This window comes from Cavia porcellus, unplaced genomic scaffold (assembly GCF_034190915.1).
Source record: "Cavia porcellus strain 051 isolate PalLab524CR breed Dunkin Hartley unplaced genomic scaffold, mCavPor4.1 scaffold_16, whole genome shotgun sequence".
NCBI lineage: Eukaryota > Metazoa > Chordata > Mammalia > Rodentia > Caviidae > Cavia > Cavia porcellus.
The window spans coordinates 38929573-38956995 of NW_026947499.1; the positions used below are offsets into that span (position 1 = coordinate 38929573).

A 27423-nucleotide genomic window follows, 5' to 3' on the forward strand; every position below is an offset into this window, starting at 1 on the left:
TCCAGTTCTCTGCATTCTATGTACCAGAGTGGGAAGTTCTTGTACTCACCCTGCCTCTGGCTGTGCTCGGTCACACTTCCCAGTACTCTCTGTGCCCACCTTCAGGAGCCTTAATTCAGCCACTCAAAGCCAGCAAATATGGTTTCTCTAAGGGTTTTACTTTGTCCCTTGCTCTTCCTTGTGCCTGAAGCCCAACTGCCAGGTCCCCATAAAGCTGTTTTCTTTTTGAGCTAGAATTTTATCTCTAGAGAAAAGCCTGCCTGAGGTCCTGCCCTCGGAGATCTGCAAAGAAATAAAGACACAGATGGATTCTGTCTTCTGTATTTGACATTACAGGAAAATCCTGGGTGCTTTAAGAATAAATATTGTAAGTAACAGAAGTACCATGCGCAGAATGTCATTTCCATGTAAATGACCCAGACAAGGAGAGCAGTGACTCGCCCCAAGAAGAATCTACCTGGGGAAAACATGTTGTTTATAAGAACAATGCCAGATGTTGGACTTGGGATGACCTGCCTTGACATTGAAGGCCACCAAGGGAGCTGCAGCGACTCCAGGGCAGGCAAAGCAAAAGCAGCAGAACAGAGTTCATTTAGAAGTGACTTTACATATTAACTTAATTCCCAGTATAATTCAGGAGCCTGATGGGGGATGGAGGAGTAATGGAAAGAAAGGAAGCCTTTAAAAGTGCTGAATGGAGAGCAAGCCCCATAATTCCATCTACAAGTAATGGTAGTTGAAATTGGTTGTCCCTGATTTGAATAATCTTGATGGCATCGTTATTTTTAATTGTGATTAGTGGTCTTAATGTGCTAATAAATAAGACTAGAGACAAGCCACAACCTTGCCTTGTCCCACAAACGATTTGAATCGGAGACAGCTCAAGGCAGGCAGGCTCTGGCCAGTAGAAGCTGCAACCAGGACAAGCATTTTAGGACTAAAAGATGGTTTTTGCGAGCTTTTAAGACAGAAAGCTTGAGAGTTCATTTCCTGTACCCCAAGGCCAAATGATTTCGCCAAAATGTAAGGAAACATTTGATCTGTTTTTCTTTATGGTAGTTCTTCGGGATGAAAAAAAATCACTGTACCAAAGAGCTTATTGCAAAGTGACACCTTTGTTCCTGGTTTGTTAACAATATCATTGGGCCCTAGAGCAAGGCATTAGCATAGTGGCCCATTGGAAGATTCCCCAGATACTTTGAAAATATTCTTAGCAATGGGAAAATTTTGAGCTTGTTAAATAGGCGGGTAAGAGACCAGCCCCAGAACCGAGATGATGAACAAGCCAGGACTCAAGCATTAGCATCCTCTGCCTAAAGGGAGAAGGTTCATCAGAGAGGCTGCTGTGGCAAAGCCCCACAGACTAGTCAACTTGAAACAACAGGATCCTTTCTCACAATTCTAGAGGGCAGAAGTCTTCAGCCAATGTATTAATAGAGCCATGCTCCTTCTTCCAGCTTCTCATGCTTGCTACATTCCTGGCTTGCTGCTGTGCCAGTCAAATCTCACCTCCATAGTCACATGGTCCTCCTCCCTCTGTGGTGCATACTGGTCTTCCTATACCATGCTGTGCGTGTGTGTCTTCTCCTCTCCTTATGATGCCAGCCATATTTATTAAAGTCTCCTCTCACTTCAGAGTAACTTCTGCTCTACCTACATCTTAATTACACCTGCAAAGATCCTATTTCCAAATAAAATCACAGGAACCGAGAGTTAAGACTTCCCTGTACATTTTGGGATGACATAATTCAATACTTGACAGGAAGTAAGTTTCTATGGTGAGAGAGAAGAGCAGGACAAAAGAGAGAGAAGACAGAGAGAAAACAGGAAGAGGGAGGAAGGGAAAGGGAAAAGGAAGGAGAGGGGGAAGAGGAATTTTGCAATGTGAAAGAAGCTTAATATAAAAATTTTGTGCATATGAAGATTTATAATTTTTGATATATCTATTTTAATCCATTAGATCAATAACATTTCATCAGCTTGACAAGTTTTATGGGTCTCTGTCTAGGGAGAACTACCTTAGGATCCCTGACCAGAGCCGGGGTGACAGATGACAGGAAGAGGTGTAAATTATTTCCGTTCACCCCAAATGAACCTCAAAGCACTTAAGTGACTTGACCAATGTCATACCACCAGCATATGGTAGACTAAGTATTAGTACAAAGACTCAGTCTTTCCATTATACTGCAGTGTTTTCCTGTGTGTTAATTTCAGTGAATAAATGCATGAATTAATGAATGAAGGAGTGAAGGAAATATCCAGTCATGCATGTGGTGGCATCAGTGCCTCTAAAGCGATGAGAGGGCCTGGGCCAGCACAGAAAGATAACCCTGTACACCCACTTCTTTCAAAGCTTGGCAGAAATGCAATCACAGTGTGATTGCATCTTCCTATCATTCTCCTTCTCCTTCTCCTTCTCCTTCTCCTTCTCCTTCTCCTTCTCCTTCTCCTTCTCCTTCTCCTTCTCCTTCTCCTTCTCCTTCTCCTTCTCCTTCTCCTCCTCCTCCTCCTCCTCCTCCTCCTCCTTCTCCTTCTTCTTCTTTCCCAAACAGATCCTAGGCTCACCCTTGTCCTGTGTCATCCTAATTTACTTCTTGTTGTTCATCTGCCAGATCCACAGTAATGTTCTGCTTCAAGTACCAGAGAAATAGGCTCCTACCAAAGAAAAAAAGAAGCGGTTGATAATCTTATGTAAGCAATAGGCTGCTCACTATATGCTTCAAAGAATAGGCACTCATGAAAGATAGCTCTCATTAACTGTAGTAGGCTGGTATTCACATTAGCTATAGAGTACTATTTGGTATTAATTGACTAGTGAAGCTATAATAGTGCACTCCCAACTGACTGGTTTACACTACGAAAGTTTACATCCTCCTAATTTTAGAGGTAGAAGATTAACATCACCATGGCCCTTGGAAGCTAGTTCCTTTTGGGGACCATGGACCTGTACTATTTTTCGCTCATAAACTTGCAGGTATCTACTTACTTCCTGTGTCTTCTCCCTGTCTGTGTCCAAATTTCTTCTTTGTGGGAGGATTCCCATCATACTGAATTAGAAAACATGATGAAGATCTAGTTGTAAACTACCTCTTTAAAGACACTTGGTCCAAATGCAGTCGTAATTCTCAAGTGCTGGGAATTAAGACTTCAACCTAGGCATTCAAAGAAGATAATTCATCCCATAACTTTGTTGCCATTTGCACTGTGGATACCTAAAGTGAAATCTTCAAAGTTAAGTTTTAAGAAACAATTCAAGTAGCACAATAAACTTTAGCTTCATTCATTTTAATCCTGGTCCTTTCTGGGCTCAATTTTCCTGATACAAAAAATAGTTTGGGATATTGGATTTTTTTAGTGGATTAGAAAATTCAGATCTCCACCCTCAAGCTATTCGTAGTCTTGGGCAATCCCAAATCTGTGCTCCAAGTTCAAAGTCAGAGGAAGTGAGATATAGGGGAGAAATCTTGGCTCTGTTTAAATTGGTTGGGCCTTGTAGAATGGATAAGATTTTGATGAGTGGAGGTAAAGAGGAAAATTGTTTCAGACAGACTAAAATGTAAACCAGGATCCAAAAGAGAAACCGCTCTTTTTTTCCCTTTGCTTCTGGAAGTCTAGTAATTGCACTCTCTGCTCCTAGATTGTCCAAAAGAAATAGCTGGTTCTGAGGGTGCCATTTACACTTTGGTTTGGGGTCCAGAGCCCTGCAGACATAAAGGTACTATGTCCCCTTGTGAAGCTCATCTCCATCTTTCAAGAGTGTCTGTTATTCCCATGTGTCTGTTCTTGCCAATTACCATACTAAGCTAATGGAGGGGAGTTAACAGGAAGTGTCACAGAGTTTTATAAAATTATTGTGTCAGCTCTCTTCCTGTCAGTGTGCATAAGGGAAGAAGACAAGAAAATGATATTGTCGTTTAATAGTTCACTTTAGATCTTCATCCCTTATCACTCATCATTACTCCATATTAATGACTCTGTATTGGCAATCTTTGGCTGTCAGTTACTCCATAAAGGATCTCACTGAGATCATGGCTGGACAGCTTTCATTAGGAAGCAATTTGAACTGAATTTAACTTGAGAAGATTAACAGATTAGCTGGAACTCCTACCTCTCCCTACATCCTTATCTTCAGCCAGGCTGCAGGCAGCAAGCAACAGGTGGAAATGAACACAGGCTTTGAGATAAATAGACCTGCATCAATACACATGGTTGAACCTCAGTTTCCTTATATACAAAATGGATTAGTACTATTCTTTTTGGAGAATGACCATAGGTTTTGAAATAGATGTCAAAATTTTGACACAGTTCTTGAAACAGACTTGGTTCCCATACATAACACCTATCATATGTTTAATTAGAATAAATTGAATAAGAGAAGAATTGATAGACAGCCCAAAATGTCCTACCTCCCCTTCCAAAATACTATCTTGTACTTTGCTTTTCCCATCAGGAAGGAAGGAAGGAAGGAAAAGAGCTTGGTTCAGACCAATTCAACAAATATTTATCAGGTGCCTGTTAAATGCCAGGTGTGATGTCTACTTCAGGGACAGAAAAACAACAATCTGGCATATCCCTCGGTTTTCTGAGCACCCTGTGATATTCCCAGTTTCAAAAGCACACAGTGACACCTGTGCTTGGACTGTTCCTTCCGCTCTTCCCCCTGCTGACCCATATGAAGGGTTCTGAACTCAGCTCCATAAGTGTCTTCCTCTGCGATGCTTTTCCTGACACTCCTGACCCAACCCTGCATGCTTATAACTCTTTTCACCAGCTAATCACACATACACGGCGTGACCATGGGATCGCTCATCTTCTCTGCATACTGCAACAACCAGGAGAGCAGAACCATATTTTTTTCTTCATAGGAAGTGCCTATGGTCTGGCACTATGAAAGGAGTAGAAATGAAAGACTCTTGGTATAAAGAGTAAAAAACACAAACAAAAACATGCAAATGATGAAGTCATACTGTGCTTCAGCAAATGCAACCCAGATGCCAGGAAATGTCACCTTGGACTCCTCCAAGCCTTAACCTACGGCAAGGCAGCTCCACCCTCTAATTTCTCAACAACTATCCCTTCTTTTGGGAAGTGCAAGCAGTCTGAGTCCTGTGGAAGCATCTTTCTTTGTCCACTAGAACCACTATCTCTCCATTAGGACAGAAACTTCAAGAGAACTGGTCCTTTATTCCTCTTGTTCCTTGTGAAAACCCCCACTACCCAGCACCATTCCTAGTACAGAGTAGTTTGCAAAAAACAAACAGAATGAATAAGTAAGTGAAAGAATTATCATGATTTTTGCACTGCATCAAAGGAAAACTAACAAGAAAAACAAAAGAACATAAAGAGATGCACTACTCAGGGCTAGGGTTGGCCCTTATGGCTTCGGGGGACATTTCCTTCACCTCTGCATTGGACAAAGGCTTCCTGCCCTTCCTCAATGCTGTGGTTCATTCTGCTTCAGACATGCAAACTCCTAGGACAAGAAGGGACTTTGAAATTCATCTCCATCAGCTCCTTCACATGTCAAATGGGATCACTGAAACTTGATTCAGAGCCAACCACATCAGGCAGTATGAAAAGCCCTGGGCTAGGAGTCATAACATGGTACAAAGCTTGGCTATACCACTGAGTTGCTGTGTGAACCTGGACAAGTCACTTACCTTCTCTAAGCCTCAATAACTAATCTGTAAAGTGGGGGTGATAATACCCACCTTACAGGATGACACCTGCCTTACAGGATGGGAATGAAATGGAACAAGATCTGGGAAACTGTCTGAAACCTCTGAAGTCCAAATACCAGAGATAATCTTTCTCACTATTATTGCATCAGCATATGTGAATTTCAGAAGGGAACTTGGATATGATTCAACTCATGTTGGGTCAACAAACATTTAGTGAACCCTGCAAAATTCTAAGCCTTCGCTTTGCTACAGTGGCCACAAACAACAATACTAAGAGTGAAGTCTACCACCAATTGATTGCCTAAGTCCTCAAGGCACTGCCAAGTGCTTTCAACCCATTGCCTTATTGACCCTCTCAACAACCCTATTAGCCATGTTCAATTATTTATTCCCATTTTCAAATGAGAAAAATATACCCCAGACAAGTAAAATGACTTGCTCAGGGCCACATAGTAAGTGGAAAAGACATAATTTGACACTGAACACACTGAATTCAGAGTCTGTGTCTAAAAAATTAGACAAAAATCTAATCTAAAAAGAAGCTAGTAATTTTAAAAGATATTTCACAAAACAAAAGTGCTCAATATCATTAGTCATCAGGGAAGTGAAAACTAAAATTAAATTACCACTTGACTAAATTTTTTAAGAGAAAGTGACAAGACCAGATGTAGGTGACGTCATGGAGCAACTGGAACTCTTCTATGTTGCTGTAACTGTTGTTACTCCTTTGAAAAAGGGCTAAAAGTTTCTAATAAAGCTAAACACATACTCATCCTGTGACACAACAATTCTGCATGGATGAAAACACCTCTTCACAGAAGCAACTGTACAATGTTCATAGCACCTTTATTCATAAGTGGCAGATAACTCATAACATCGCAGGTGTTTATAACTAGGCGAATGGATAGGCAAACTGTCATATATCAATGCAAGATAACATTCCTGAGAAATAACAATAACCTGATAACAACACCTGATACGTGCAGCGTGCATGAATCTCAAAAACATTTTGCTAAATGAAAGACACATTGGGTAAAACAAGATATACCATATGATTACATTCATGCAGTGATGAATGTAATCACTGTGATTCATGAGAAATTCTGGAACAGAAATAAGTATATGATGGTGGAAAAAAACCAAAACATTTCCTTGGTCTGGAAGGAGTAGGGTGAGGGCCTACTGAGAAAAATCATGAGGGAAGTCTCTAGAGTGATGCTAGTGTTCCATACCACAATAAGGTTGGATTACATGCAAGAGTATTCATCCATCCAAATGTGGCTCGTGTAAATTTGAGATCTCACTGTAAATTTTACATCAAGCAAAAAGCATGTAAAAAATTTGAGAAAAAAATAATATAATCAATAATGACTGACTACTCAAGGAAGAACTAAGATTTTTACAATTCCTTCCGTGGTGTGACAATACCCATCAAAAGGATTATCTTAAAATGGCTCCCACAAAAGAGCAGTCCAGCCACTGTCTTCTCCTCTGGCGTTTCAGGTATGGCTCGCTGGAGCTTCCCTGGCAGAGGCAGCCACCTCGCCCTCTGAGTATCCAGCCCACACCTCTAGTACCTGTTAATTGTAAGAAACAACATATGGTAGCAGCCTGGCTGCAGACCCTGCTGGCTTGCCTGACTTACAGCCCAACCACGGAGCCGGCTGCATGCTGAGCAGCTGGGATCGAAGAGGTGTCATTAGAAAATGATTCATATCCCTCTGCCTTAATGAGGACTCACACCCACGGGCTTCCAATTACCCAATCGATGGCTGGAGTGCTACTTCCAGCCAGCGGCCTCTCACTTTTTTCTCTTTTTAAAAAATATTTGCAAGAAGGTTAGCTGTACTCTTTCTCTTCTCTCCTTGACCACCCCAAGCCCAGTCAGGGGACCAAACCACATAATCATCCCAGAATGTTCTCTGGGTCATACCCATAAATCCTACATGGCTCAGCCAAGAAGACAGAAAATTTCCAGCAAATTCCATGCCTACAGGGGACCATGTGACTCTGTGAAGTGAAACATAAAAAGACAGGGGAAACAGGAATGTAAAAATCAAGGAAAGAACATCTGAAACATTTTGATAGTGGAAATATCATGGCACATTTGAGAACTTGTGAGAAGACTTGTTTCAAACCAGGGGAAACAGACATTAGGAGAGAAAAACAACAAGGCTCCAGATTCAGAGTCTGAGCCTTGACCCCTGCACCCAACTCTCTGTGTGGATGGTATTTGTGTAGCACCAGTTACTAAGTGTTCCCCAAAAGCCATCATCTGCTCTGCAATCAAAAGAGTTGTGCTTGATACACTGCTGTTTAACTTAAGATTTTCCACTTCCCAGCTCTCTCTGAAAATAGACGGAAGATCCAGCCAAACTAACATGAGGATGTACAAGCATCTACACATACCCACACCCACACCCCACAGCTCCAAAGCATGGCCTGTAAAATCCCACTCATGTGATCTTCCTTACATATGATTTACAACTTTCTGGAAATGGTGGGGTGGCCCTACAGGATGGCACAGCCTCTAAAACAAGCAAAGAACCAGGACTGAAAATGACTACATGGAGATCAGCTACCTACCTGCCTGGAATGTTCACCTTGAAATCTATCCAAAGAAAGATTTGAATTTCTTTGTTCTTCGGGCCTCCTAACTTAGAACTATTCGTCACACCAACTTAGCCTGCCCTCAATAATACTATTTGGCAAATGTTTTAACTTCTGTGTGTTTCATTTTCCCCATCTACAACGAAGAATTCCTTCCTCCCAAAGTTTTTATGAGAAATGTGTGAACTGACCTCAACAAGAGGCCTGGCTACAGGAGATACTTAACCGTGGGTTCAGTCCACCACTCCAGCGCAAGCAGCATCTGCTCAAGGATCTTGTTCCTAGTGGTTACAGAGGGTTCCTCGCTGCTGCTGTGGAGCAAAGGCTGAGCTCTGTACCTCGGCCCGAGACAGGGGCAGGAAAAGGATGCCATGGAGGGCAGTGGGGGCAGTAGCAACAAAACCACAAGAGGCTTGGTAAGCTTTTTTGGAGCCAGTGGAGCTGTTACTCGCATGCCAATTTGGCCGGCATCCTGCTAACTGGTATGAGTCGTTTGTCTCATTATTTAAATGTGGGTCCATGATATCTTGTGCAGGATACTAATGAGTTTATTTTACCGACTGGAGCTAATAAAACTCAGGGCAGCTTTGAGCTGGCTTTCTTCACCATTGGAGGAGGTTGCATGATTGGGGCTGCATTTGGGACAGTGAATGGTCTTTAGCTAGGATTGAAGGAAACCCAGAACACAGCCTGGTCCAAACCAAGAAATGTACAGATTTTAAATATGGTTACTAGGCAAGGGCCAATACTTTAGGTTCTCTGGCTTTGCGTTACAGTGCTTTTGGTGTTATCACTAGGAAAACATGAGGTGCAGAAGATGACCTGAACAGAGTGAAAGCATGACAGGCATGCTGTATAAATGTACAGATGGGCTTTGAGGGGTCTCACAAGGGGGTCTGGTAGGCCTAACACTTAGCAGCCTGTATGCACTGCATTACAGCTGGAAGCACATGACAGGCTCCTTGCTCCACCAGTCACTCTGAAGACTCTGCCAACTCATGGAGGACAGTTTCGGTAGTTAACCAGTTAATATGTCTGTCTGGATTTATTTTCTCCTGCTTACAATTTGTTTGGAAAATTGGAGATTCTGATTTGTGTAATGAAGATCATGGACAACACAGATACCCAGGGGCTGCAGCCCTTCTTGCCCTCTGAGCTGAAGCCAAAGCCCTTTGGTGGCTCACTGAGTATAGCATGGTTCTCTTCTCCTTTGGAAATGATCTTGCACCTACCTATTCTCTCTCGTAGGAGAGAGACACTGAACACTTACTGTCACACTTACTGTCAGTCTTTTATCACCAAATTTGTTTATTAATGACCTCAAACTCCAATACTGCCCTGCACTCTACATAAAGAATAAAAATGGAACCAAAAACAAACAAAGAAAAAAGAATCCTGTCCCTGATTTGTTCTCTTCTCTAACTCTCCTCCCCAAGATCTATCCCACAGCTTTGCTCTCCCAGCTGACTACACTGGAGACAGGGCCTGTCACTATGCACAGAATTCTCCATCTCTGTTACCACTTGTTTGTCGGTTGTCCGGGGAGCTCTGTCCTATCTGCTATTCCCTGAAGCCTTGTACTCTTTGTGGATTTCTTCTTGTTACTGTTTTCTAGAAGCCAAATGCAGTTCCTTATGGGTTACTTTGTGAATTCCTTTGTAGCTCAAGTTGACAAAGTTAAAAAATTTAAAAATATGGAGTGCTTGGAGGTGTTGACTTCTAACACTAGAATATGACCATTAGAACATCTCTTCCAACTCTTGTGTGTTGTTTCTGAAGAAACTGAGATCCACAGATGAGAAGAGTAGCCCTATTTCACAGATACAGTTAATCAGTTTAGGAGCAGATGCAGTCAAAATCAGACATAGCCAAATTTTCATTTTTAGGGTTCCAAATGACATTCATTTACAGACAGTATCCCCATAAGACAAGTAAGAGCTGGGCCAATGAGAAGCAGGAACCCTAACTTAAAGAGAGAATAAACCTTGCTTCTTTTGCAGGAAGGATAAGTTCCTATACCTAAAACCCAAATTCAACAATTGTTAGATAGCCAGCTTTCAACATTCAGACTCCTTCACTCACTTAGTAAATATTGCTGAGCATCTTCTGCTTACCAGGCATCGTGTGTAACACTGTACCCGCTGCATTGGGGGAGACAAAATCAGACATGGCCTCAGCCTTACCGAGTTCATGGAAAGTGGAAGAAAAAAAGTAAATCATCACATGACTGTTTATAAGATTGCAACTGTGGATGGCATTTCTAAACACAAAGAAATTAGGAAGCTCCAAGAATAGCATCCTGAAAAAAAAAAAAAAAAAAAGAAATTAGGAAGCGAGGAACTGGCCAGGTGTTGGAGACAATGAAATCCTCCCTAAAGAAGAAATTCTTTAAACTGGGAGCCACTGCATCACCTCTTCCCCCACACTTTTATTTATTTATTCATTCAAACAGTCAGCAAGCACTGACTGTATGCAAGGTCCCACTGACTAACATATTGCATTGAACAAGACAGACCGACATCCTATGATGGTGGTTTTGCACTCTTGTCATATGTCCTCCTCCTCCTAATTTCTAGCCTGGCCAGATGCTGTGGCCAGGACCTCATGTACATTCTTCTATCATCTCATCTCTCAGGGTTTGTTGACATCTGATGATGTTCCGAACCCTCCTAAATCCTCCACTTCTGGATCAGCTATGTGTGCTCCACCAGGTAAGTTCCTCAGTACAAATGTTCTGAAAAGGGTAGAATTCACATTAAAACATGAAGGACTGATACCTAGACCACATGAGCAATGGCTGGGTAAACTATGAGTGCTTTCCTGAGGAAGAAAAAACTCAGTGACATAAAACCAGTGACTTCAAATGCATTGATGGTTGCTTGGGAAGAGGAGGAGCTCAAGCTTCTTCTACAGAGCAAAATTAACATGGAGACAGATTGCAATATAACACCACTCACAACTATTTAACAGTCTTAAGACTCTGAGCTCCTCTTCGTTTGTGTTTACACACAGGTGCAATGACCTCTTTTAGAGACTATTTCAGTAGGCAGTTTCTCTGGGCTCTTCCAACCCCTCACAATCCATTGTTCTATAATTATGCTCCTAACCTAAATTCAAAATTAAATTCTTAGTCTTCCTTCCAAAACCTCCCCCCAACAACCTTTCCCTTCTCACTTACCAGAACTTAAAGTTGTTCAAGGTAAAAACCTTGGCATTCTCCTTGATGGCGTCCTTTGCACTCAACTCCAATTACCCAGGAAGACCTGTAGGCTGTACTGTCACACACATTCAGAGTCTGAATGCAACCCTGATAGGAGCCACCAAGACCCAGTTACATCCATTTACAACAACACTGCGTGTGAGGCTAAACCATTCATAGATCCAGCCCTCAAGCAGGTACAGCACAGCAGAAGAAAAAGATAAGGATTAAATTATTACACAGATGTAATTTGGTAATTTTAAATAGTGTGAAGGGGAAGACTCTGGTGCTTTGAGGAGATAACTTCATTAACTGAATAACATCAATTGTCTTTTAACTATACCAAATAATCTTTCATATAGTTATGGAACTGTAAAATTTTTAATTGGCTTCCACTCACTTCTGTAATTCTCCCAGAAACCTAGTGAGGTAGAAAAGACAAGAGTCCTGTTCTCCATTTTACACATGATGAATTTGGACCTGGAGTGGTAAACTGGGTGCCCAAATCACATCATGTGACCAGAGCCCCAACGGTGTCTCTGCTGACAGCTTAGACCTTGAATTTAAGGGTGCCCCTTACCTCCAGATAAACGAGAGGAAGGACAGCAACTTTGGGAGAAGTTAAATAAGGGTAACAATTAAATAGATGAGGTGGGAGAGCTCCTGTGCTAGAAACTCAGACCTGCATGTTGAAGCACCAACTGTATACCACTGTATTCTCTTCCCTATGACTAGAAAAAGGAAGAGTTAGTTGTTACTTTAAAAGTAGGAAAAATAGGAATGCAGCAATATTTATGATATTATCACGGATAATATCATTGCTTCTATGTAAATCAAAGATCATATTTTAGGGTTCTTCTGCAACACTGACTATTGAACCTGGATACACTCTACCACTGTGCTACATCCCCCAACCATTTTTATATTTTGTTTTAAAACAAGGTCTCGGTAAGTTGTTCAAGGCTGTGCTCCTTCTCCAACCTCAAAGATAGCTGGGATTATAGGTGGGAGCCACCCGGCTAAAATTCACTAATTTAACTAGGATGTACTAAAGAGGGAGACACATGATTTGGAATGATTTCTATGCTTTTATTAGAATTTTGAAGCAATCATTTTAGTCTGGATGATACATAAATTCCTGATATTCCAGGTATCTGAACTACCTCCTAAAGTCAGCCCCTTGCAAATGAAATGTGAGCCACTCCCCTATAAGACACCAAGCATATGATGCTCTCAATGCCATGGGGCTCAAAGTCTCTACTTACTGCAACCATTTCTTCTGCACTTTACACAATGAATGAGCCACATGGTCAAGATCAATCCCTACCCCTTGGGAATCCCTGCCCTCTCTACAAAAGTATTGAACTTACTTACCCCAACCTCCTTTCTTAATTTTCCTAGTTGCATTCCAGAAAGAATTTAAGGTGAATGTGACTAAGTCATAAAGTGGAAAATTATGAACTCTAATTAACATATTACTAATTTATAAGATGCAAAGAGATCTTATAAGTAAAGTTCATAGAGGTTGATCAAGTCACCCAAAGCAATAGAAAGTCATTGTTCCTTAGGCATTTGTTGAATGCCTACTCAGTACAAGGACTTGTATTTTGTTAGTAGACTTCTCTCTCATTCAACACATATTTAACTGAGCACCTGTTATACAGATCAAAATCAAGATGCCCTTCAGAGGACTAGGGAGGAAATGAACGTATCTTGAATATGTGCGAGGAACTTGACCTTCTGTCCGGGTTAGTGTACATGACTTCATTGCATCTCCACAAGCTTTCTATATAATTGGTAACATCTGTCACAGATTCCCAGTCCTACTATCGTAATGATCCAGGGTCCTACAAGATGGGATAAAGATGAGCAATGACATTTAGATGGCATTATTGACCATCTCACAAGTGCACTGAAGGCAGGTAACATTCTAAACCAAGCTGGGTATAGGAAAGGAGGTTTTCACAAAGATTTTTCAAACTCAAAGCCACAATAATTTCCTACAGTAATTCAGCACCCTTTCATACCCTTCCTAGTAAGCATCCACGTCCATACAGAAGTGCCTTTTCAAGAGATGTGAGGAGCTTTAAGCAGTGGAAAAAACAAGCATCTAGTCTCTCCCCTGCTTCACTTGAGCTCTATTGCAAATAGCAAACTGGAAGTCCCAAATATTCCTTACCCTTTTCTGCTATAACCCTGCTGTGAAAAGACTGTGACCAGGCTTGCAGTCTGGAGGCCTGGTAGTTGACAAGAGTACTCTAGCTCCATTGATTGGACAGCAAAGAAACAAAGGAAAGTCATATAGGTGTCCAGTCATTTGAAGCAAAGGGGTCCTAAGATAATGTCAGCACTCTAGCAGCAAATGGGAAACAGCGGGGTTCAAACAGCTTGCATTCAAAAAAGTCACGTGTTTACTGCTCCTTCATATATACTGTAAGAACATTTTGTTATTCATATTATTTCCTGCACCTACGTGGAGTGTGTTGGTGTGTGTGTGTGTGTGTGTGTGTGTGTGTGGTGTTATTGGGCCTTTGCACTGAACAACATCCCCAACTCTTTTTATTTTTTGAAACAGAGATCTCTCTAAATTGCTAAGTTGCCTGGGCTGGGCTGGAACTTGAAATTACCGTAGCCTCTCAGAGTGCTGGAGATACAGGCACATGCAGCCATACTGGGCTAAATGTGTTCTTTTTATTGTCCTCAGAGTGCTTCAGCCTATCTAAGGACTAGCAAGAAGAACGGCAGGATTCTAACTCTCATCTCCATGTCTCATTTTCCAGTCTGCCCACTATTCTACCCTTGACTTAAGTCTCAATCTGAGACTACAGAGGCACTGAAGTTTAAGGCGAAATGACCATGGTGTTCCCCAATCTGAAGCACAAATCCAACAATACAAAAGGTTACAAAAGCCTTTTCCACAACAGATCACCAGTACTTTCTTAACAGCTTGAATACGTAGGTACCCAACCCCGACCACGTCCTGATGGCTGTTTTAAATTTCATTTGAGATTCTTGATCTTGGACTTTCTACTTTATTGGCTCAACCCATTCCCCTGACTGACACCTCTCCAGTGATCTTGGAAAATAAACTTCCAATTCCAGCTTTACTGTTTTCAGCCCTATCAGCAGGTCAGGCTCTTTCTCCTCTCCCATAAAGGGTAAATTTGGGCACAGATCCACCTTTAAAAGTTAATTTACTTTTTCACCTTGGAGTAAACTCTGCATTTGGCAGTACACACTCAACAAATGAGCTCAGGGAAGAAAATAAATAAGTAAAAGTCTTGCCATTAAACTGGACAGTATGAATCGTAATTAAAAACCCCCATTATGCCATTTCAACAGGAACACTCCAGCCGTCATTAAGCTAAAACAGAATTCCTTCAGGGAGAAATTATTTCTCGTTTGATTTCTGTCAGAATGGCTTTGACTTTGAGGATACATCTACAGAATGGTGTCTCCAGGCTCCGCCTCTGCGGCCGTGCTCAAACAAAGGAGACATTTTCTTCGAACAGATGAAACCTGATTAAAGATTCATTTCAAATTAACTTTCCTGCTTATTTCTCTTTTGTAATCTTTATTATTACTTTAAGGAGAGAAAAAATAAAGAGAAAGAAGGCAAACCTCCCTGGATCCACACATAAATCTTCATAGTAGCCGCTCAGCAATATCATTAATTCCCCCCAGAATATATGAGCAATGCAAAGGAACAGGCACTTATGCAATGGTAATTTATTGGGAAATCAAGCCCATCTATTTTTTGATGTTGTTTTATTAAAGCAAGTCAAGGAGTGCTGATGAAATAAATGGAGGTGAGGAAGGATGCTACTTAAACTTGTCCTGAAGTCCAGAGCCCTACATTCAAGGTTACACTGGAGTCAAGGACAGGGAAAAGAAGCAATCTCTGTGTACCCATGCTCAGGGAGGGGTTGTGGGGTTCTTATTTGGATAGTTGTGGAGCTGAACACGACTTCTGGTGGATAAAGGTGAACAGTCTTCTCTGTCTGCAGCTCCACTGAGGCAGAGGAACATCTTGGGAAAGAGTCCAAATTTTGGCTATTGCAGGGACTCAGGTGTATTTCAGATACACCTGGTGGGTGACAGCACCCCATCAGAGGTACTGCACATTCCAGGAACAAACAAAAGACTCCCAAGAGAACAGTCTGAAGGAAAAGACTGATGCAGGTCAGAGACCTCAGCAAGGAGTGTGCCTCTAAGTGGTGGGAATTCCAACTAGAGGAGGGATGAAAATGCACAAGAAAATGACCTGGAAAAGGGCATCAGGACACACTGCAATACTGCCAGTCTCAGGTAACTTAGTTATGTGTCTCCCTCTCCAGACACAACACAAAGGAGCACTGGTCTGCTTCCTGCAAGATACAAACAGCTTCTGGGAATGAACAAGGCTGGCTTTTCCAGCCCACCAGCACTGACTGACTGCATTCTAGTGCCACAGCTCTGAGCACTGGTGATGGGGAAGGAACAGAATCCCAGTGTCATTCATCCACCATGAAACTCTTAAGGCCCGTACAGTGGACTGGTGGCCTTGCAAGGCATTGAAGAGGACATGGAGTTTTATGATTAAGCTCTCAAGTGGCCAAGCTGTGGGGTCCCTTCACTAACAGCACAGTAGAGAAAGAAGAGCCACTTCCTCACTTATCATGAGCTACATCCGGGCCTTTGACATTAAGATTCAAAAAGAGCATTTCTTATTTTAGTAGCCTTGAAACAGGCTGGTACGGAAAAAAAAAAAAAGCATGATTTGGGGACATACTTGATTCCATGAGGATTCTTCAAAGTACCCAAAGAGGAATAATCCTCCTATAGCCAGGAACTCATTTTCATATGATTTTATTTGATACCCACAGATAGGTTTCAGCATATGCCCGTATCTTATTCACTTGATACTTAGAAACATCCTGAGAAAAGGGCAGCACTGATATTGTATTTAAAGTAGAAAGCAGGTTCAGTCAGGTTACATGATCTGCCCAAGGACATACGGCTAATAACAAAGACTAATTCACATTCAATGTTCTACGTGCTTTCTCCACTACTGCAGCTCTCTGCTGCCTTTAAAGTATGGTATAAAGGAAAATTTGTTGCTATTGGGGTAATATTCAAAAAGGAGGATTAAATGTGACAGATATTACTGAGGTAGGTGGGCAAAGAGGCTCCCCAGATTATCTGAGAGTTGAACAGCCTTAATTGAAGAGGTGGAAATTTGTTCTGGAGCATAATTATTTGTAGATGATGGAGCCTGGATCCTGTTCAAAGTTTAAAAAAAATTGATGCTGACACTGATGCGCAGAGAGTTAAAGTAACTTTCTCAAAATCACACAGCCAGCATGTGGTGAGGCTAGAATTTATGCCCAGATCACATGTATCTCAAAGGTCTTTTTTCTTGTATGTTATGATGCAATCTCTCAAGTGGCAGCCTGAAGCTCCTTGGCCTTGTGGAAACCCTGAAAGAAGTCTGGAGTGTTAGAGGAGATCACTGTACACGGTTTACAGGAAGGGATCTCTGTAGTTATGGCAAACCTAAAATGGCATGGTGGTGTCACCCCACCATCTCCCTCAGTGCCTCTGACTCCTCTGGTCACATGGCCTTCTGCCTTCATCACCTCCACATGGAGATCACATACGAGATACAACCCAGCAGAGGAGGACAGGAGGAAGCAAGGCAAGGACCTGACCATGAAGAGCTTCATGCTTGTCTGTCATGATGGAACCTGATTGAAAAGTTAGGCTCAAAAACAGAAGAGCTGTCTTTCGTAGTGGTCCTGAGAATTGCCTGTAACTGCAGCCAACCAGTATATGTTATCAAAGTAAAGAGTAGTTAGCTGTTTAGAAGTCCCATAATAAAGAATGCCATAGGTTTTTTTTTTTTTTTCCTTTTTTCCGGTACCAGGGATCAAACTCACGACTGCCTGCTTGCAAGGCAGGTACTTATGCCGCTGAGCTAAATCCCCAGCCCCAAGAATGCCATAGAATTTTTGGACAAGTTCAACCTTAGTTATGAATATTCTGGATGATTCCGTAGTCACTAGTTTGATGAAACTCACTACCCTCATTTAAGGAATCCAGAATATTTTCTTGCTCCTCTCCTATTATCTAGGGAGGACAGTCAAACTATGCTCTATGAGCCTTTAGCATGCTGGAATTCCATTATTCACATTGAAATATCACCTTCTAACTTCCGATTTGACTCCACAACCATATCTGCATCTCAGATGGAGAGGATTGAAGGTTAAAGGACTTAGGCAATTTGACCAGAATATCTGCTCCAACATACTGTACCTGACCAGAAAAGGCTTAGAGATGCTAGATCTAGCTTATTCAATTTATCCTTGGGAAAAGGTCTGGATAGATGAAGTGGTTTTTCCAGATTACCTAGAGAAGCTTAAGGCCTCAGAGATCAGCAGCCAGACACATATAGTCCCTGCTATGTCTGGGTAGATTCTTGTCTCTTAATCACTCTCTCTTCAAGCTTGGGATAGAGGAACTAGTTGAGAAATAACATAGTTTATTTATGGAGATTCTGAAAAGAAAGAGAGATTGACTTCGACAATTAGAAAGATACTGACATTACCAACTAGGTAAAAGAAAAAAAGAAGGACAAATTGGAGAGAGGAAAGAGTAAGATGATGTGTACTATTTGGGATGTCTTGATGATGAGTTGTACAGACATACCCTGGAGGTGAACACCAGACAGTGGCTTTGTTATACCTCAGTCTTTAGAGAGACAAAGATAGTAACTAAGAAGTGCGAAGATTTCACACTTTGAGAGGAATAGATGTGGAGTATGAAAAATCACATGAGGCTTCTTGGATGCTGAGAAACAAGTGAAAACTGAAGGAGAAAAATATCCAAGAAAGGAATTGACCAGAGATGCAAACTAAGATCCAGAGAAGCCATATGTCATAAAAGCCAAGGACCATTGTGTTTTAAGAAGACAACAGTGATAATATCAGACACATCAAGGAGGTCTCCTGTGGTAAACAATGTAGATCTAACAAAGATGACATCATTAAGCATCACAGAGAACTTCAGTGGGGTCCAGAAAGAAGCTTGAGAATGGGATGGTTGAAAGGAAATGAAGGTGAGAAATAGGAGAAAATAAGGAAGAGAGACTTTACAAGAACATTCTGGGAAATGGATGAAAGCTGGAGAAGAAGAAGCTAATTAGACATTTAGGAGTGGAGTAGACCCACTGACAAATTAACTACAAAAAGACTGACTAGGCAGATACATAAGGGAGGAGACAACTAAAACTAGGGGAAAATGATCCATGTAATGGCTTATACCTAGATGTTCCCCCAAAATTTCATGCACTCGTAGACACGGTTTGGGAGGTGGCTGGATCATGGGTATGTGATAATGGATTATGTGTGTGTAGTAATTGGATTTGTCCACTGATTGGCTTAGCATAGTTCTGGGCATGGATAATAGGAAGATCCACCCTGGGTGTGGGTAGCACCAACCAACAGCCTTGTAACCTGAATACAATAAAAAGTGAAAGAAAGGCTCACTGCTTGCTGCTTTCTGTGTGTCCTGCCATGGTCTGTTTCTCCTCTACTATCCCCTTGCCCCACCATGCCACTCTACCTTGGAGCCACCCAACTATGTACAAAACCTCTACAAAATGTGAGCTAAAATAAACTTTCCCTCCTTTAACTTGAGGGTATCAGGTATTTTGTCCTAGTAACAAGAAAGTAACTAAAACAACTGTGTCTTAGAACAGAGACCCTTTATCTCAGCCTGGAGAAAGGGAGCTGATGATAGATACAGATACCTCTACAGGAATGTGGAAAAGTTTATGACTTCAATGTCAAATAAATTTAGAAGTCAGAATGTTATTCTACTGAAGAAAAATATGAGCCTCGTATCTCAGAGGCCAAACCCAACACCACTTTCACTCATACCTTATGTGCTAACTTGGGGTCTCACATGTATCCAATTCACTGTAGTCACTGAAGGACCCCACTATTATCAGTGCAGCTCCACTGTCAGTACCTGATCACCACCATATTGTGAAGGGAATGTGGTAAATGTCACATATATTCCTAAGGCTGTTCTCACATTTCATTGACCAAAGCAAGCCACATGGAAAAAGCCTAACCTCAAGGTTAACATTCACCCAGAAAGAGACCTAGAAGTGGTTCCATAAGTGATTGTCACAATGAAATTAGAAGTACAGTTCTGTACAGCCAGGGAAGTGGAACAGGAATTTGGTAGGCCCTTTAATGAATTTGGATAAGGGAGATTTAAAACACATGAAAGGATTGACAGATGACTTTGATGGCCCAGTTCAGTTCAGCATCCAAAAATCATAATGTGCCAATTTTACCAGTTGTGTGACCTTTAACAACACCCATCTGCTCTCTGTGATCTAATTTACACAACTAGGAGTTAGTTCCTATGATTTGTAAATTCCCCTTCCAAATCTCATGGTGAGTTGAAGCACTACACATCATAACACCCCTACTGTAGTGGAGCAATCAAGACACCCTTGATGGTTGCAAACCCTCTGAGAGCACGACATCATGGGGCCCAGATGCATGTAAGAAGTAAAGCAGAGCCCACCTTTTCCCACATGAACAGAAGCTCTCTGAGACCAGAGCTCCATGTGTTTAATTTTCTTTCTTGTTGTTGGGTTTGCTTTGTTTTTGCTGTACACCACCATCATTCCGTTTCTATGCCTCCTACTCACTGCTGGTGAGCACAATTACACCATTGGAATGAATGGTGGAGAAGGCAGGGAGGGGGACAGAGAAAAGAAAGAAAGGAAAGGCATTAATAGAACAGAGTCAGGCAATGATGAATTAAGGGAGCAGCTATTAATTTTTCATTTTGACAGATTATCGTCCATCAGAAGGCAGAAGAGATGGTTCATGTGCCCAGAGAGGAGACACTTGCTCCTGGTCTTTTCATGTAAGCTTCTTTTTTTTTTTCTAGGAATTGGGTAGTGGGCACCCAAAGAATCAAAAATTTATAACAATCTATAATTTACATGCTAGAAGATAAATAATGAACTAAATCCTGTCATTAAATTGGCCCTTCGTTTTTCTTAATATCCTGGGTGATAAATCTGATTTGGAAACAGCATTTAGTATAAATTGATTTTGTGTGTGTGTGGTGGGGGGGTATTATTTGAAATGTTTCAGATATAAATAGATTGCCCCAGCCATTGCATTGCCTAGGGCCTCAAGACATAATTGTCCTGTTAATGTGGCTTTACAGTGAGACAGGCATAACTAAGGGAAGATATCAAGGAGGCATTTTGCAGATCACCACTGATTCTGCAAAGCTTATGCATTTAATGAATGGAAGCATGAACTGTAGCATAGTATTGAGGCTCGCTTCCACCAAGAACAACTGGGAGGATGACTTTGTTGGAGCCATGAAAATGCCTTCTCTGTGGATAAGGATACAATGACAAAATGCATTGCCTTGTAATCCTTCCACTTTCTCATCTGTAAAGTGAGGATAATGGCTATTTAAGGAGTCAATTAGTTAATATATGTAAAACAAATATTGGCACAGTAGGCAGACATTTAAGGGTCATTGGTGTCATTAAAGTACTGGCATGCAGTTGGTTATGGAATAGTAATTAACTATTATTGAGCACCTAGTGTGTTCCTGGCCCAGTTTTACGTCCATTGGATTTGCTGACTTTTTAAATTGTTGCATCCATCCTACGACATGTACATTATCATTTTTCCTGAGGAAACTGAGATGCAGAAAGATCAAATAATTTGCCAAAGCAAGTTGGCAGCTACAAAGTGATAAAGATTATTTATGGACTGAGTAATTGTGGATATGCTTCCTTGTGACTAGGATACTCCAGGGATGAGGGACACAGCAGTTGACAAAGTCAGAGGAACTTCTGCACTCACAGAGCTTACATTTGAGTGAGGGGAGGAAGGAAATAAACAAAGTAAGTAAGTGCGATCTGCAACCTATGAGAATCGAGGAATAAGAAGAAAACTGAAATAGGAAAACTCCAAAGCAGTGGGGGACGGGTTGTGATTTTAAGCTTGTCATTTTTAATGAATTAAAACATAGGACATGTGGTTCCAGAATTGGGATGAGTGTGCATGTTTTACTGGGGATTGAACTCAGGACCTTTGTACTGGCTACATCCTCAGCCTTTTTTTTATTTTTGGCTGGGCCCAAACATGAGATTCTCCTGCCTCAGCTTCCCAGAGTGTTGGAATTGCAAAAGTGTGCCACCATGCACAGCAGAACTCTAATTCTTAATCACTGGTGCATGGTTTAGGGGAAAGACCATGGACATAGGAATCAACTCGATCTATGCTTCCAATCTCATGTCTATGTGGTATTTGTCTTGAAACCTATGGCAATTTCCTCAATCTCTCCAAATCTTAGCCTGCTAAGTAGCAAACATATGACCTCGGCAGGGCCATTGCAAAGATGCGATGTGATAGAGCTAAGAGAAAGACAACCAGTCTTTGAATGTCTTTCTTCCCATATTGGTGCATGGAGGTAATATAGCACCTACCACTTAAACATGCTCTACAGAATAAATGACAAAATCTCTACTAACAGAATTTTTTTAAAAAATGTATTATAGGTGTCCCCACAGGTCTATGTGATTTTTATGTCTGTTTTTGTGGCCAAATATCAAGCATTGTAAGACTTTAGGCAAAATTATTTTTTCACCTATCAAATAGCAGGGCTGGAACCAATGGCCATGAGATGATGGAAATACAAAGAAAAATAAGTAGAGTATTCAGTACCCTGCCCAACACTAGGGAGCAACAGCAATGATCCATTCTAAAGAGCTTCCTATGCTCTGGGAGTTGCGCTAATCCCTTAGCCCACACTGACTTTTCTAAGCTTCATCCTTTTTATAGATCTGCAAAGAAGGTCAGCAAGTATATAGAATCTTCTCAATTCACCCAGTTGCCAAATGACCAAATTGAATCTGGGAATTTAATCTTCTACTGCAGAATAATTTTGTCACCTGAGAAGTTTGGTATCATGAAGACAATTTTGGGGACATGGTAGGTGCTCATTAGATGTTTGCTTCACAAACAAATGATGAGTAAGTCAGCTTTTCTGCAGAGACCATGACAGCTAGAAAGTGGGATCACGTATCTTCCAAGGGATGAGTTTCTTATCAACAACCCCCTCCAAGAATTCCACACATTACATCATATTGTCTGATATAAAATATTCAAGTGGAATTTACATGGCAGATCCCATTAACATCTGGAGAAATGTCCCTCTCTTTATCTATCATTCATGGCAAACGCATTCTAATGGCCCAGTATGTGAGACTAGTGAGAAGGGAATGCAAGATTCAAAGCCACCCTTGCCCTCTGGGTACAGAGAGATGTCAGAGGGCAGCCACAAGAAGCCTCTATAAATTCACTGAAGATTAGAGTCAAATGCTATTTGCCATAATTTTTTAGGACTCAGCTATTGCTATCAAGCATGTGCTGCAATGTGTTATTTTTTCCACAATGGCCTCCATGTCGCAGATGTGGAAAAGAAGACACTCACAGACTGGGTATCCTCCTCTTCACCTCTGTCACACAACATCTTTGCAATGACTCTATCAGGTCATATTTGCATGATCACTTTAAAGCCAAGAAAGCTGAGACTTGATACAGGAAGCATGTCACAATAAGTGGAGTCTACAAGAGCCATTTGCCCTGCTTAATATTATCTAGATGGAAAACTGGAGCTCAGGGTAACAAAGTGACCTGCCCTAGATCACCCAATGATATCTCAGACCCTGAACTGTTAACCCAGGAATCTTACGTCACAGAACAGAATTTTCCAACAAGACTACTCTGGAATTTCAGGTTGTCCTTTAAGAAAAATGGAATGAAATGAGGAGAAACTCACTATTGCCCAGCTAGGTAGTGACAAGATCTAGTCACTGTTAGAATTAAGCTTAAGCTACAGAAAGAGACATACAGGTAAGACATCAGGAAAGATAGAGAATGACTGTGCAGAATACATACAAGAACCAGCTAACAGCTGGTGATTCCTAAATATGCAGGTGAAAAACTATTCAGATCACTGAGGTAAGTACTCCGCCTCCATGACAAAATAGATTTCACCAAGAATATGATGGCAGAAACTTCTTCCTAAAATATTTTGATAAGAAGTCTCCCCTTTCACTTCTTCCTGAATGAACTGATTTCCCCTGCCTGTAAAATTTTAAGGGATGATTGATCTCCCCACTCACTCAATACTGATTGAATGTCTATTGTACACCAGACAGTAAGTATCATGGTATCATGATACTTACTGTCTGGTAAGGACATGCAGAGATGAACAACAGACCAGAGTTGCATCCTCATAAGAGACAGACAACACCTCCAGAGATAGAGGGAGAGTGGGAGAGAGGAAGAGAAGGAGAAGGAAGAGAAGGAGGACGAAGAGGAGAAAGGGGAAGAGGATAGGGAGGAAGGAGAAGAGAGGAGAAAATGAGGACAAAGGAGGGGAGGCAAAGAAAGGGAAAAGAGAGGAGACTAACAACAGCAAGAGAGACAGAGTAGACAGAATAAGATAAAAGGGGAGGCCATGAGAGCCACAACGGACAAAAGAGCTTCAGAAAAACACTGAGAAATTGAGAGGGAAAAGAATTTGCAGAGCAGCAGAGATGAGGACAGAATCCAGATATGTTCTCTGAGACAGAAGTGCCAGAATGAGACAGAAATAGAGCAGTTCACTCCAGACATTGTCTATCCAACTGGCAAAGTGTGTGGGTCAAGGATTGGGCTCCTGGCCCCACTGGGCCATTCAGAGACCTCCTCTGGGACTATCTACGGGTATGAGAAGGGGAGATTCAAGGCAAAGGCATCTGTGGTAAGGCACAACTTCTAGTGACTCCATCAAAGACAAATTCTCTAGAAGTTTGTTTCCCAAAGAGAAAGGGAAGCAAAGAGAGAAAGACAGATGGAAGCAGAAAATGTAGGGGCCACGATATGGAGATAGACAGTAAAGTCAAGACGATAGCAAAGCATTTTCAGATAGTACCTTTCATTCTTGGATGCTTCTAGAACATGCTCCTTAGGCACACTCACTTGCAAGAGTCGGAACACAGTGCAGTTTGGAAGACTAGAGCAATTTCCCAAGTCACCCAAGAGGAGGAGTTAATCAGTTACCATGGTACATTGTAGGTTTCTACTCAACTCTCCTGCCAAAGGAAAGATCTGCCTACTCCAAAGGTTGGGAGGAGCTAAGTTTTTTCTATCTCTGGTTTGACCCAGAACCAAGGTTCATGCCTTCCACTCTTCCACATACGGGTAAGTCAGGTTGTAAAAATACAGTCAGAGTCTCCTTTGAGCTACAAACTGACTCAGACTATCACTGCCTGGTATCACCACTTGGATGCATTTGAGGTGTCTCCAGTTTGGCATGGTCAAAATTAAACTCCTAATTTCCCCTAATTTGAAAAGAAGCATCTGCACACAAGTCTTTTCTCATTTCCAAGTAAGAAATTTAGAAATGGACTGTTCTCCAAAACAGTTCTGGAAATCTACCCTCACCCATCTTGACCTCCCAGGAGGAAAACCTGAGGGCCTGACGGTCAGGCACAGCATAAGATGTCTAGGAAAGTCTGGCTAGGAGGGCCCCGTGCTACTCACTCACCGCTGGGGAAAAGTCTGCATCCAGGAGAGTGATGGGGGAAAGGGCAACCTTTAGGATCTCCCTCATGTCTCTTTTTCATGGGTAACAAACCCCAAGAACTTTCTCAAGCAAAAAGGGCAAGTTTATGATGCAAAGGAAGAGCTTTTACCTGGAAGGATAATCAAATCATGACAGATTATTTGCAGATGACTTTGGCAGTGTTTTAAATTTCTTTTCTGTGGTGTCTATTTCTTTGGGGATTTTTAGACTTTGTTAATTGCTGGAATTTAACTCTATTGGAAATAGAATAATTATAAAAGAGCTTTGCTAGGAATTACTGCTGGCTTCTATTCTGGAGAAAAGTTTGGAAGATTTCTATCACTGGATTTGCTAGAAATGCTACTCCACTGCAGAAACCTTCTTTCTTTCCTGTTTCTCAGTAACTATGCAAAGTTCAGGAAAGGATTCTAATTAATCCTTTTGAGTCAACACCTATCCCTTAGAACACTGTTACTAAAAGATCCAGTTCTCTGATTGGCCAGTCATTTACACATGCTTGTCATGATTGTAAGAATAAAAATAAGAAAGATCTCATGGTAGGTTTTAAAATCTTTTTTTAAACAACCATTAGTTTTAACCCCTTTGTTATTGGATTTCCTTGAAGATGATGATGGCTAAGTTATTTATGATGATGATGATGATGATGATGATGATGACCATGATGAGGGTGGTTGTCATCTATTCCCCAAATTCAATGCCTGTGTGAAGTATTTTTTATGCATAATCTCATCTGGACAGTGCAACCACACTTCAAGGCAGGTACTGCTTACAGACAAAACCAAGGTGTAAAGAAGTTAAAACATACCTAATATCACACTACTACTAAGCAGGTGAAGAGTTTGAAAAATCACTGAGTTAACATTTGCATTAATTATAAAGGCCTACCTGGCAAGCACAAGGTTCTCTGTTTCATTCCTCATACAAAAAAAAAAATGCATTATCTATTGTTACATAGAAAATTAGCCCGTTATCTCTCAGTATCTATGCATCAGAACCAGATATGGCTTTGCTGCCTCTGGGTCCTTTCAGAGTCTGTAATCATACTGTCAACCAGGGCTGTAGCCTGACTCAGACACTCACCTGGCTGAGGTTCCATTTCCAAGTTGACTCATAGAGTTGTTGCAAGGTTTAGTTTCACATGAGCTGTCAGACTACGGGATCTATCTCTCACTCACTGTTGGCTAGGGATCTACTACCATAGTCTTTGGCCACAAAGGTCTGTCCACTGGGTGGCTCACAGCATGGCTGCTGGCTTAGTCAAAGTCACAGGTCAGAGGGAAAGTGTGCAAGGTGAAATTTACCATCTTGGTATAAAGTACTCTTCAGTGTGTTATGTCATCCTTTTGCCTTATTCTGTTGGCCAGAAGCAAGTCACTAGGTAGAGTCTACACTTAATGGAAAAGGACTGCATAAAGAGTTAGAGACCCTCGAGACTGTTAGACTGCCCACTGGGTATTCTCCTTTTTTGGGTAAGCAGAATGCCTTTATCTGCAAACCACTTAATATTGTGGAGGGACTTTCTCTTTCAACTCTCCAAATTCACTGCTGGTTTGTTTTGCCCCCATGAGATCTCCTGATGTATTCATTTCCAAGTCTTATCACAGTCTTCCCCAGTGCTTTTTTCCCTCCTCATCTCTACCACCTCTGAAATATTTGAATCTGAGAGGCATCACATACTGTGATTATCTAAGAAGAGCTCATCCAGTCCCCTCGTTTTGCAGCTAAGAGCACTGAGGCACAGCAAACAGAATGGGTCTTCCTGAAATCCCTCAAGAAGCCAGAGGCAGGGATGGGACTCTGAACCTCATCTCGGCATATCCCAACTCACCAGGAACCTTGCTGGGAAATCAGTCCAAACTAGGCACTTGGACTCTAGGGAGACTGCTGGCATTTCATCAACATACAAATGAGGGAAACATTTAGGCAGCTCTTCTCTCCTTTCCCCGTGCTTTTCTTCACAGGGGGCTGACTTCATTCCCTCCTAGGAGCAGAAAGGACTTACTTGTTAACTGAGCAGCAGTGAACAAGTCTTTTTGTGTGAAAATCTAAGGAACGCTGCACTGTGTCTGATGTGGTTTCAAGGTACACAATGCCCTCTAGTCCTGAGTCCGGGTAGTTCCAAGAGGAAATTTTTGAAAGTAATGAAGGAACACAAGGTGTACACACATACACACACACACACACACACACACACACACACGCACACGCACACACGCACACGCACACACACACACACACACAACAAAAAACCCAATACCAAATTTA

General features: G+C 41.6%; 1 pseudogene; it reads left to right on the forward strand.

Moving 5' to 3' along the window:
* The first annotated feature begins 8662 nt into the window (after positions 1-8662).
* LOC100724606 (mitochondrial import inner membrane translocase subunit Tim23-like) lies at positions 8663-9274 on the forward strand (annotated as a pseudogene).
* The last annotated feature ends 18149 nt before the right edge of the window (positions 9275-27423 follow it).